Below are 14,540 nucleotides of genomic sequence, written 5' to 3'. Positions count from 1 at the left end.
GGAACTCGACCGAAACAAAGTATAGGTTTTCATTATGTGAATAACTTGGAAATCTTAGCTCAAACAGCTGCAAAACCTGTTTTCCCAGCACGGGAACCTTGAGCTCTATAAGATAAAGCCATAAACATGTGTATCCGAGTCTTCTATCAAAAGTTACAGCTATTCATATGAAGTTGTACAAAAACGCTTTCTTTCGCCAAGACAGTGCGTTTCTCACTGTTACATGCATTTGAATGGGGAACTCGACCGAAACAAAGTATAGGTTTTCATTATGTGAATAACTTGGAAATCTTAGCTCAAACAGCTGCAAAACCTGTTTGCCCAGCACGGAGACCTTGAGTTCTATAAGATAAAGCCATAAACATGTGTATCCGAGTCTTCTATCAAAAGTTACAGCTATTTATATGAAGTTGTACAAAATAGCTTTCTTTCGCCAAGACAGTGCGTTTCTCACTGTTACATGCATTTGAATGGGGAACTCGACCGAAACAAAGTATAGGTTTTCATTATGTGAATAACTTGGAAATCTTAGCTCAAACAGCTGCAAAACCTGTTTTCCCAGCACGGGAACCTTGAGTTCGTTAAGATAAAGCCATAAACATGTGTATCCGAGTCTTCTATCAAAAGTTACAGCTATTTATATGAAGTTGTACAAAATAGCTTTCTTTCGCCAAGACAGTGCGTTTCTCACTGTTACATGCATTTGAATGGGGAACTCGACCGAAACAAAGTATAGGTTTTCATTATGTGAATAACTTGGAAATCTTAGCTCAAACAGCTGCAAAACCTGTTTTCCCAGCACGGAGACCTTGAGTTCTATAAGATAAAGCCATAAACATGTGTATCCGAGTCTTCTATCAAAAGTTACAGCTATTTATATGAAGTTATACAAAAACGCTTTCTTTCGCCAAGACAGTGCGTTTCTCACTGTTACATGCATTTGAATGGGGAACTCGACCGAAACAAAGTATAGGTTTTCATTATGTGAATAACTTGGAAATCTTAGCTCAAACAGCTGCAAAACCTGTTTTCCCAGCACGGGAACATTGAGTTCTATAAGATAAAGCCATAAACATGTTTGTCTGAGTCTTCTATCAAAAGTTACAGCTATTTATATGAAGTTGTACAAAAACGCTTTCTTTCGCCAAGACAGTGCGTTTCTCACTGTTACATGCATTTGAATGGGGAACTCGACCGAAACAAAGTATAGGTTTTCATTATGTGAATAACTTGGAAATCTTAGCTCAAACAGCTGCAAAACCTGTTTGCCCAGCACGGAGACCTTGAGTTCTATAAGATAAAGCCATAAACATGTGTATCCGAGTCTTCTATCAAAAGTTACAGCTATTTATATGAAGTTGTACAAAAACGCTTTCTTTCGCCAAGACAGTGCGTTTCTCACTGTTACATGCATTTGAATGGGGAACTCGACCGAAACAAAGTATAGGTTTTCATTATGTGAATAACTTGGAAATCTTAGCTCAAACAGCTGCAAAACCTGTTTTCCCAGCACGGAGACCTTGAGTTCTATAAGATAAAGCCATAAACATGTGTATCCGAGTCTTCTATCAAAAGTTACAGCTATTTATATGAAGTTGTACAAAAACGCTTTCTTTCGCCAAGACAGTGCGTTTCTCACTGTTACATGCATTTGAATGGGGAACTCCACCGAAACAAAGTATAGGTTTTCATTATGTGAATAACTTGGAAATCTTAGCTCAAACAGCTGCAAAACCTGTTTTCCCAGCACGGAGACCTTGAGTTCTATAAGATAAAGCCATAAACATGTGTATCCGAGTCTTCTATCAAAAGTTACAGCTATTTATATGAAGTTGTACAAAAACGCTTTCTTTCGCCAAGACAGTGCGTTTCTCACTGTTACATGCATTTGAATGGGGAACTCGACCGAAACAAAGTATAGGTTTTCATTATGTGAATAACTTGGAAATCTTAGCTCAAACAGCTGCAAAACCTGTTTTCCCAGCACGGGAACCTTGAGTTATATAAGATAAAGCCATAAACATGTTTGTCTGAGTCTTCTATCAAAAGTTACAGCTATTTATATGAAGTTATACAAAAACGCTTTCTTTCGCCAAGACAGTGCGTTTCTCACTGTTACATGCATTTGAATGGGGAACTCGACCGAAACAAAGTATAGGTTTTCATTATGTGAATAACTTGGAAATCTTAGCTCAAACAGCTGCAAAACCTGTTTTCCCAGCACGGAGACCTTGAGTTCTATAAGATAAAGCCATAAACATGTTTGTCTGACTCTTCTATCAAAAGTTACAGCTATTTATATGAAGTTGTACAAAAACGCTTTCTTTCGCCAAGACAGTGCGTTTCTCACTGTTACATGCATTTGAATGGGGAACTCGACCGAAATAAAGTATAGGTTTTCATTATGTGAATAACTTGGAAATCTTAGCTCAAACAGCTGCAAAACCTGTTTTCCCAGCACGGGAACCTTGAGCTCTATAAGATAAAGCCATAAACATGTGTATCCGAGTCTTCTATCAAAAGTTACAGCTATTCATATGAAGTTGTACAAAAACGCTTTCTTTCGCCAAGACAGTGCGTTTCTCACTGTTACATGCATTTGAATGGGGAACTCGACCGAAACAAAGTATAGGTTTTCATTATGTGAATAACTTGGAAATCTTAGCTCAAACAGCTGCAAAACCTGTTTGCCCAGCACGGAGACCTTGAGTTCTATAAGATAAAGCCATAAACATGTGTATCCGAGTCTTCTATCAAAAGTTACAGCTATTTATATGAAGTTGTACAAAATAGCTTTCTTTCGCCAAGACAGTGCGTTTCTCACTGTTACATGCATTTGAATGGGGAACTCGACCGAAACAAAGTATAGGTTTTCATTATGTGAATAACTTGGAAATCTTAGCTCAAACAGCTGCAAAACCTGTTTTCCCAGCACGGGAACCTTGAGTTCTATAAGATAAAGCCATAAACATGTGTATCCGAGTCTTCTATCAAAAGTTACAGCTATTTATATGAAGTTGTACAAAATAGCTTTCTTTCGCCAAGACAGTGCGTTTCTCACTGTTACATGCATTTGAATGGGGAACTCGACCGAAACAAAGTATAGGTTTTCATTATGTGAATAACTTGGAAATCTTAGCTCAAACAGCTGCAAAACCTGTTTTCCCAGCACGGAGACCTTGAGTTCTATAAGATAAAGCCATAAACATGTGTATCCGAGTCTTCTATCAAAAGTTACAGCTATTTATATGAAGTTATACAAAAACGCTTTCTTTCGCCAAGACAGTGCGTTTCTCACTGTTACATGCATTTGAATGGGGAACTCGACCGAAACAAAGTATAGGTTTTCATTATGTGAATAACTTGGAAATCTTAGCTCAAACAGCTGCAAAACCTGTTTTCCCAGCACGGGAACATTGAGTTCTATAAGATAAAGCCATAAACATGTTTGTCTGAGTCTTCTATCAAAAGTTACAGCTATTTATATGAAGTTGTACAAAAACGCTTTCTTTCGCCAAGACAGTGCGTTTCTCACTGTTACATGCATTTGAATGGGGAACTCGACCGAAACAAAGTATAGGTTTTCATTATGTGAATAACTTGGAAATCTTAGCTCAAACAGCTGCAAAACCTGTTTGCCCAGCACGGAGACCTTGAGTTCTATAAGATAAAGCCATAAACATGTGTATCCGAGTCTTCTATCAAAAGTTACAGCTATTTATATGAAGTTGTACAAAAACGCTTTCTTTCGCCAAGACAGTGCGTTTCTCACTGTTACATGCATTTGAATGGGGAACTCGACCGAAACAAAGTATAGGTTTTCATTATGTGAATAACTTGGAAATCTTAGCTCAAACAGCTGCAAAACCTGTTTTCCCAGCACGGAGACCTTGAGTTCTATAAGATAAAGCCATAAACATGTGTATCCGAGTCTTCTATCAAAAGTTACAGCTATTTATATGAAGTTGTACAAAAACGTTTTCTTTCGCCAAGACAGTGCGTTTCTCACTGTTACATGCATTTTGAATGGGGAACTCGACCGAAACAAAGTATAGGTTTTCATTATGTGAATAACTTGGAAATCTTAGCTCAAACAGCTGCAAAACCTGTTTTCCCAGCACGGAGACCTTGAGTTCTATAAGATAAAGCCATAAACATGTGTATCCGAGTCTTCTATCAAAAGTTACAGCTATTTCTATGAAGTTGTACAAAAACGTTTTCTTTCGCCAAGACAGTGCGTTTCTCACTGTTACATGCATTTGAATGGGGAACTCGACCGAAACAAAGTATAGGTTTTCATTATGTGAATAACTTGGAAATCTTAGCTCAAACAGCTGCAAAACCTGTTTTCCCAGCACGGAGACCTTGAGTTCTATAAGATAAAGCCATAAACATGTGTATCCGAGTCTTCTATCAAAAGTTACAGCTATTTATATGAAGTTGTACAAAAACGCTTTCTTTCGCCAAGACAGTGCGTTTCTCACTGTTACATGCATTTGAATGGGGAACTCCACCGAAACAAAGTATAGGTTTTCATTATGTGAATAACTTGGAAATCTTAGCTCAAACAGCTGCAAAACCTGTTTTCCCAGCACGGAGACCTTGAGTTCTATAAGATAAAGCCATAAACATGTGTATCCGAGTCTTCTATCAAAAGTTACAGCTATTTATATGAAGTTGTACAAAAACGCTTTCTTTCGCCAAGACAGTGCGTTTCTCACTGTTACATGCATTTGAATGGGGAACTCGACCGAAACAAAGTATAGGTTTTCATTATGTGAATAACTTGGAAATCTTAGCTCAAACAGCTGCAAAACCTGTTTTCCCAGCACGGGAACCTTGAGTTATATAAGATAAAGCCATAAACATGTTTGTCTGAGTCTTCTATCAAAAGTTACAGCTATTTATATGAAGTTGTACAAAAACGCTTTCTTTCGCCAAGACAGTGCGTTTCTCACTGTTACATGCATTTGAATGGGGAACTCGACCGAAACAAAGTATAGGTTTTCATTATGTGAATAACTTGGAAATCTTAGCTCAAACAGCTGCAAAACCTGTTTTCCCAGCACGGAGACCTTGAGTTCTATAATATAAGGCCATAAACATGTTTGTCTGAGTCTTCTATCAAAAGTTACAGCTATTTCTATGAAGTTGTACAAAAACGTTTTCTTTCGCCAAGACAGTGCGTTTCTCACTGTTACATGCATTTTGAATGGGGAACTCGACCGAAACAAAGTATAGGTTTTCATTATGTGAATAACTTGGAAATCTTAGCTCAAACAGCTGCAAAACCTGTTTTCCCAGCACGGGAACATTGAGTTCTATAAGATAAAGCCATAAACATGTTTGTCTGAGTCTTCTATCAAAAGTTACAGCTATTTATATGAAGTTGTACAAAAACGCTTTCTTTCGCCAAGACAGTGCGTTTCTCACTGTTACATGCATTTGAATGGGGAACTCGACCGAAACAAAGTATAGGTTTTCATTATGTGAATAACTTGGAAATCTTAGCTCAAACAGCTGCAAAACCTGTTTTCCCAGCACGGGAACCTTGAGCTCTATAAGATAAAGCCATAAACATGTGTATCCGAGTCTTCTATCAAAAGTTACAGCTATTCATATGAAGTTGTACAAAAACGCTTTCTTTCGCCAAGACAGTGCGTTTCTCACTGTTACATGCATTTGAATGGGGAACTCGACCGAAACAAAGTATAGGTTTTCATTATGTGAATAACTTGGAAATCTTAGCTCAAACAGCTGCAAAACCTGTTTGCCCAGCACGGAGACCTTGAGTTCTATAAGATAAAGCCATAAACATGTGTATCCGAGTCTTCTATCAAAAGTTACAGCTATTTATATGAAGTTGTACAAAATAGCTTTCTTTCGCCAAGACAGTGCGTTTCTCACTGTTACATGCATTTGAATGGGGAACTCGACCGAAACAAAGTATAGGTTTTCATTATGTGAATAACTTGGAAATCTTAGCTCAAACAGCTGCAAAACCTGTTTTCCCAGCACAGGAACCTTGAGTTCTATAAGATAAAGCCATAAACATGTGTATCCGAGTCTTCTATCAAAAGTTACAGCTATTTATATGAAGTTGTACAAAATAGCTTTCTTTCGCCAAGACAGTGCGTTTCTCACTGTTACATGCATTTGAATGGGGAACTCGACCGAAACAAAGTATAGGTTTTCATTATGTGAATAACTTGGAAATCTTAGCTCAAACAGCTGCAAAACCTGTTTTCCCAGCACGGGAACCTTGAGTTCTATAAGATAAAGCCATAAACATGTTTGTCTGAGTCTTCTATCAAAAGTTACAGCTATTTATATGAAGTTATACAAAAACGCTTTCTTTCGCCAAGACAGTGCGTTTCTCACTGTTACATGCATTTGAATGGGGAACTCGACCGAAACAAAGTATAGGTTTTCATTATGTGAATAACTTGGAAATCTTAGCTCAAACAGCTGCAAAACCTGTTTTCCCAGCACGGAGACCTTGAGTTCTATAAGATAAAGCCATAAACATGTTTGTCTGACTCTTCTATCAAAAGTTACAGCTATTTATATGAAGTTGTACAAAAACGCTTTCTTTCGCCAAGACAGTGCGTTTCTCACTGTTACATGCATTTGAATGGGGAACTCGACCGAAACAAAGTATAGGTTTTCATTATGTGAATAACTTGGAAATCTTAGCTCAAACAGCTGCAAAACCTGTTTTCCCAGCACGGAGACCTTGAGTTCTATAATATAAGGCCATAAACATGTTTGTCTGAGTCTTCTATCAAAAGTTACAGCTATTTCTATGAAGTTGTACAAAAACGTTTTCTTTCGCCAAGACAGTGCGTTTCTCACTGTTACATGCATTTTGAATGGGGAACTCGACCGAAACAAAGTATAGGTTTTCATTATGTGAATAACTTGGAAATCTTAGCTCAAACAGCTGCAAAACCTGTTTTCCCAGCACGGAGACCTTGAGTTCTATAAGATAAGGCCATAAACATGTTTGTCTGAGTCTTCTATCAAAAGTTACAGCTATTTCTATGAAGTTGTACAAAAACGTTTTCTTTCGCCAAGACAGTGCGTTTCTCACTGTTACATGCATTTGAATGGGGAACTCGACCGAAACAAAGTATAGGTTTTCATTATGTGAATAACTTGGAAATCTTAGCTCAAACAGCTGCAAAACCTGTTTTCCCAGCACGGAGACCTTGAGTTCTATAAGATAAAGCCATAAACATGTTTGTCTGAGTCTTCTATCAAAAGTTACAGCTATTTATATGAAGTTGTACAAAAACGCTTTCTTTCGCCAAGACAGTGCGTTTCTCACTGTTACATGCATTTGAATGGGGAACTCGACCGAAACAAAGTATAGGTTTTCATTATGTGAATAACTTGGAAATCTTAGCTCAAACAGCTGCAAAACCTGTTTTCCCAGCACGGAGACCTTGAGTTCTATAAGATAAAGCCATAAACATGTTTGTCTGACTCTTCTATCAAAAGTTACAGCTATTTATATGAAGTTGTACAAAAACGCTTTCTTTCGCCAAGACAGTGCGTTTCTCACTGTTACATGCATTTGAATGGGGAACTCGACCGAAACAAAGTATAGGTTTTCATTATGTGAATAACTTGGAAATCTTAGCTCAAACAGCTGAAAAACCTGTTTTCCCAGCACGGAGACCTTGAGTTCTATAATATAAGGCCATAAACATGTTTGTCTGAGTCTTCTATCAAAAGTTACAGCTATTTCTATGAAGTTGTACAAAAACGTTTTCTTTCGCCAAGACAGTGCGTTTCTCACTGTTACATGCATTTGAATGGGGAACTCGACCGAAACAAAGTATAGGTTTTCATTATGTGAATAACTTGGAAATCTTAGCTCAAACAGCTGCAAAACCTGTTTTCCCAGCACGGGAACATTGAGTTCTATAAGATAAAGCCATAAACATGTTTGTCTGAGTCTTCTATCAAAAGTTACAGCTATTTATATGAAGTTGTACAAAAACGCTTTCTTTCGCCAAGACAGTGCGTTTCTCACTGTTACATGCATTTGAATGGGGAACTCGACCGAAACAAAGTATAGGTTTTCATTATGTGAATAACTTGGAAATCTTAGCTCAAACAGCTGCAAAACCTGTTTTCCCAGCACGGGAACCTTGAGCTCTATAAGATAAAGCCATAAACATGTGTATCCGAGTCTTCTATCAAAAGTTACAGCTATTCATATGAAGTTGTACAAAAACGCTTTCTTTCGCCAAGACAGTGCGTTTCTCACTGTTACATGCATTTGAATGGGGAACTCGACCGAAACAAAGTATAGGTTTTCATTATGTGAATAACTTGGAAATCTTAGCTCAAACAGCTGCAAAACCTGTTTGCCCAGCACGGAGACCTTGAGTTCTATAAGATAAAGCCATAAACATGTGTATCCGAGTCTTCTATCAAAAGTTACAGCTATTTATATGAAGTTGTACAAAATAGCTTTCTTTCGCCAAGACAGTGCGTTTCTCACTGTTACATGCATTTGAATGGGGAACTCGACCGAAACAAAGTATAGGTTTTCATTATGTGAATAACTTGGAAATCTTAGCTCAAACAGCTGCAAAACCTGTTTTCCCAGCACGGGAACCTTGAGTTCGTTAAGATAAAGCCATAAACATGTGTATCCGAGTCTTCTATCAAAAGTTACAGCTATTTATATGAAGTTGTACAAAATAGCTTTCTTTCGCCAAGACAGTGCGTTTCTCACTGTTACATGCATTTGAATGGGGAACTCGACCGAAACAAAGTATAGGTTTTCATTATGTGAATAACTTGGAAATCTTAGCTCAAACAGCTGCAAAACCTGTTTTCCCAGCACGGAGACCTTGAGTTCTATAAGATAAAGCCATAAACATGTGTATCCGAGTCTTCTATCAAAAGTTACAGCTATTTATATGAAGTTATACAAAAACGCTTTCTTTCGCCAAGACAGTGCGTTTCTCACTGTTACATGCATTTGAATGGGGAACTCGACCGAAACAAAGTATAGGTTTTCATTATGTGAATAACTTGGAAATCTTAGCTCAAACAGCTGCAAAACCTGTTTTCCCAGCACGGGAACATTGAGTTCTATAAGATAAAGCCATAAACATGTTTGTCTGAGTCTTCTATCAAAAGTTACAGCTATTTATATGAAGTTGTACAAAAACGCTTTCTTTCGCCAAGACAGTGCGTTTCTCACTGTTACATGCATTTGAATGGGGAACTCGACCGAAACAAAGTATAGGTTTTCATTATGTGAATAACTTGGAAATCTTAGCTCAAACAGCTGCAAAACCTGTTTGCCCAGCACGGAGACCTTGAGTTCTATAAGATAAAGCCATAAACATGTGTATCCGAGTCTTCTATCAAAAGTTACAGCTATTTATATGAAGTTGTACAAAAACGCTTTCTTTCGCCAAGACAGTGCGTTTCTCACTGTTACATGCATTTGAATGGGGAACTCGACCGAAACAAAGTATAGGTTTTCATTATGTGAATAACTTGGAAATCTTAGCTCAAACAGCTGCAAAACCTGTTTTCCCAGCACGGAGACCTTGAGTTCTATAAGATAAAGCCATAAACATGTGTATCCGAGTCTTCTATCAAAAGTTACAGCTATTTATATGAAGTTGTACAAAAACGCTTTCTTTCGCCAAGACAGTGCGTTTCTCACTGTTACATGCATTTGAATGGGGAACTCCACCGAAACAAAGTATAGGTTTTCATTATGTGAATAACTTGGAAATCTTAGCTCAAACAGCTGCAAAACCTGTTTTCCCAGCACGGAGACCTTGAGTTCTATAAGATAAAGCCATAAACATGTGTATCCGAGTCTTCTATCAAAAGTTACAGCTATTTATATGAAGTTGTACAAAAACGCTTTCTTTCGCCAAGACAGTGCGTTTCTCACTGTTACATGCATTTGAATGGGGAACTCGACCGAAACAAAGTATAGGTTTTCATTATGTGAATAACTTGGAAATCTTAGCTCAAACAGCTGCAAAACCTGTTTTCCCAGCACGGGAACCTTGAGTTATATAAGATAAAGCCATAAACATGTTTGTCTGAGTCTTCTATCAAAAGTTACAGCTATTTATATGAAGTTATACAAAAACGCTTTCTTTCGCCAAGACAGTGCGTTTCTCACTGTTACATGCATTTGAATGGGGAACTCGACCGAAACAAAGTATAGGTTTTCATTATGTGAATAACTTGGAAATCTTAGCTCAAACAGCTGCAAAACCTGTTTTCCCAGCACGGAGACCTTGAGTTCTATAAGATAAAGCCATAAACATGTTTGTCTGACTCTTCTATCAAAAGTTACAGCTATTTATATGAAGTTGTACAAAAACGCTTTCTTTCGCCAAGACAGTGCGTTTCTCACTGTTACATGCATTTGAATGGGGAACTCGACCGAAATAAAGTATAGGTTTTCATTATGTGAATAACTTGGAAATCTTAGCTCAAACAGCTGCAAAACCTGTTTTCCCAGCACGGGAACCTTGAGCTCTATAAGATAAAGCCATAAACATGTGTATCCGAGTCTTCTATCAAAAGTTACAGCTATTCATATGAAGTTGTACAAAAACGCTTTCTTTCGCCAAGACAGTGCGTTTCTCACTGTTACATGCATTTGAATGGGGAACTCGACCGAAACAAAGTATAGGTTTTCATTATGTGAATAACTTGGAAATCTTAGCTCAAACAGCTGCAAAACCTGTTTGCCCAGCACGGAGACCTTGAGTTCTATAAGATAAAGCCATAAACATGTGTATCCGAGTCTTCTATCAAAAGTTACAGCTATTTATATGAAGTTGTACAAAATAGCTTTCTTTCGCCAAGACAGTGCGTTTCTCACTGTTACATGCATTTGAATGGGGAACTCGACCGAAACAAAGTATAGGTTTTCATTATGTGAATAACTTGGAAATCTTAGCTCAAACAGCTGCAAAACCTGTTTTCCCAGCACGGGAACCTTGAGTTCTATAAGATAAAGCCATAAACATGTGTATCCGAGTCTTCTATCAAAAGTTACAGCTATTTATATGAAGTTGTACAAAATAGCTTTCTTTCGCCAAGACAGTGCGTTTCTCACTGTTACATGCATTTGAATGGGGAACTCGACCGAAACAAAGTATAGGTTTTCATTATGTGAATAACTTGGAAATCTTAGCTCAAACAGCTGCAAAACCTGTTTTCCCAGCACGGAGACCTTGAGTTCTATAAGATAAAGCCATAAACATGTGTATCCGAGTCTTCTATCAAAAGTTACAGCTATTTATATGAAGTTATACAAAAACGCTTTCTTTCGCCAAGACAGTGCGTTTCTCACTGTTACATGCATTTGAATGGGGAACTCGACCGAAACAAAGTATAGGTTTTCATTATGTGAATAACTTGGAAATCTTAGCTCAAACAGCTGCAAAACCTGTTTTCCCAGCACGGGAACATTGAGTTCTATAAGATAAAGCCATAAACATGTTTGTCTGAGTCTTCTATCAAAAGTTACAGCTATTTATATGAAGTTGTACAAAAACGCTTTCTTTCGCCAAGACAGTGCGTTTCTCACTGTTACATGCATTTGAATGGGGAACTCGACCGAAACAAAGTATAGGTTTTCATTATGTGAATAACTTGGAAATCTTAGCTCAAACAGCTGCAAAACCTGTTTGCCCAGCACGGAGACCTTGAGTTCTATAAGATAAAGCCATAAACATGTGTATCCGAGTCTTCTATCAAAAGTTACAGCTATTTATATGAAGTTGTACAAAAACGCTTTCTTTCGCCAAGACAGTGCGTTTCTCACTGTTACATGCATTTGAATGGGGAACTCGACCGAAACAAAGTATAGGTTTTCATTATGTGAATAACTTGGAAATCTTAGCTCAAACAGCTGCAAAACCTGTTTTCCCAGCACGGAGACCTTGAGTTCTATAAGATAAAGCCATAAACATGTGTATCCGAGTCTTCTATCAAAAGTTACAGCTATTTATATGAAGTTGTACAAAAACGCTTTCTTTCGCCAAGACAGTGCGTTTCTCACTGTTACATGCATTTGAATGGGGAACTCCACCGAAACAAAGTATAGGTTTTCATTATGTGAATAACTTGGAAATCTTAGCTCAAACAGCTGCAAAACCTGTTTTCCCAGCACGGAGACCTTGAGTTCTATAAGATAAAGCCATAAACATGTGTATCCGAGTCTTCTATCAAAAGTTACAGCTATTTATATGAAGTTGTACAAAAACGCTTTCTTTCGCCAAGACAGTGCGTTTCTCACTGTTACATGCATTTGAATGGGGAACTCGACCGAAACAAAGTATAGGTTTTCATTATGTGAATAACTTGGAAATCTTAGCTCAAACAGCTGCAAAACCTGTTTTCCCAGCACGGGAACCTTGAGTTATATAAGATAAAGCCATAAACATGTTTGTCTGAGTCTTCTATCAAAAGTTACAGCTATTTATATGAAGTTATACAAAAACGCTTTCTTTCGCCAAGACAGTGCGTTTCTCACTGTTACATGCATTTGAATGGGGAACTCGACCGAAACAAAGTATAGGTTTTCATTATGTGAATAACTTGGAAATCTTAGCTCAAACAGCTGCAAAACCTGTTTTCCCAGCACGGAGACCTTGAGTTCTATAATATAAGGCCATAAACATGTTTGTCTGAGTCTTCTATCAAAAGTTACAGCTATTTCTATGAAGTTGTACAAAAACGTTTTCTTTCGCCAAGACAGTGCGTTTCTCACTGTTACATGCATTTTGAATGGGGAACTCGACCGAAACAAAGTATAGGTTTTCATTATGTGAATAACTTGGAAATCTTAGCTCAAACAGCTGCAAAACCTGTTTTCCCAGCACGGGAACATTGAGTTCTATAAGATAAAGCCATAAACATGTTTGTCTGAGTCTTCTATCAAAAGTTACAGCTATTTATATGAAGTTGTACAAAAACGCTTTCTTTCGCCAAGACAGTGCGTTTCTCACTGTTACATGCATTTGAATGGGGAACTCGACCGAAACAAAGTATAGGTTTTCATTATGTGAATAACTTGGAAATCTTAGCTCAAACAGCTGCAAAACCTGTTTTCCCAGCACGGGAACCTTGAGCTCTATAAGATAAAGCCATAAACATGTGTATCCGAGTCTTCTATCAAAAGTTACAGCTATTCATATGAAGTTGTACAAAAACGCTTTCTTTCGCCAAGACAGTGCGTTTCTCACTGTTACATGCATTTGAATGGGGAACTCCACCGAAACAAAGTATAGGTTTTCATTATGTGAATAACTTGGAAATCTTAGCTCAAACAGCTGCAAAACCTGTTTTCCCAGCACGGAGACCTTGAGTTCTATAAGATAAAGCCATAAACATGTGTATCCGAGTCTTCTATCAAAAGTTACAGCTATTTATATGAAGTTGTACAAAAACGCTTTCTTTCGCCAAGACAGTGCGTTTCTCACTGTTACATGCATTTGAATGGGGAACTCGACCGAAACAAAGTATAGGTTTTCATTATGTGAATAACTTGGAAATCTTAGCTCAAACAGCTGCAAAACCTGTTTTCCCAGCACGGGAACCTTGAGTTATATAAGATAAAGCCATAAACATGTTTGTCTGAGTCTTCTATCAAAAGTTACAGCTATTTATATGAAGTTATACAAAAACGCTTTCTTTCGCCAAGACAGTGCGTTTCTCACTGTTACATGCATTTGAATGGGGAACTCGACCGAAACAAAGTATAGGTTTTCATTATGTGAATAACTTGGAAATCTTAGCTCAAACAGCTGCAAAACCTGTTTTCCCAGCACGGAGACCTTGAGTTCTATAAGATAAAGCCATAAACATGTTTGTCTGACTCTTCTATCAAAAGTTACAGCTATTTATATGAAGTTGTACAAAAACGCTTTCTTTCGCCAAGACAGTGCGTTTCTCACTGTTACATGCATTTGAATGGGGAACTCGACCGAAACAAAGTATAGGTTTTCATTATGTGAATAACTTGGAAATCTTAGCTCAAACAGCTGCAAAACCTGTTTTCCCAGCACGGAGACCTTGAGTTCTATAATATAAGGCCATAAACATGTTTGTCTGAGTCTTCTATCAAAAGTTACAGCTATTTCTATGAAGTTGTACAAAAACGTTTTCTTTCGCCAAGACAGTGCGTTTCTCACTGTTACATGCATTTTGAATGGGGAACTCGACCGAAACAAAGTATAGGTTTTCATTATGTGAATAACTTGGAAATCTTAGCTCAAACAGCTGCAAAACCTGTTTTCCCAGCACGGGAACATTGAGTTCTATAAGATAAAGCCATAAACATGTTTGTCTGAGTCTTCTATCAAAAGTTACAGCTATTTATATGAAGTTGTACAAAAACGCTTTCTTTCGCCAAGACAGTGCGTTTCTCACTGTTACATGCATTTGAATGGGGAACTCGACCGAAACAAAGTATAGGTTTTCATTATGTGAATAACTTGGAAATCTTAGCTCAAACAGCTGCAAAACCT

The sequence above is a fragment of the Diplotaxodon limnothrissa genome, linkage group LG13, assembly GCF_057381915.1.
Source record: "Diplotaxodon limnothrissa isolate DT_005_m linkage group LG13, D_limnothrissa_male_GT1.1, whole genome shotgun sequence".
NCBI lineage: Eukaryota > Metazoa > Chordata > Actinopteri > Cichliformes > Cichlidae > Diplotaxodon > Diplotaxodon limnothrissa.
This window is presented reverse-complemented; position numbering follows the sequence as displayed.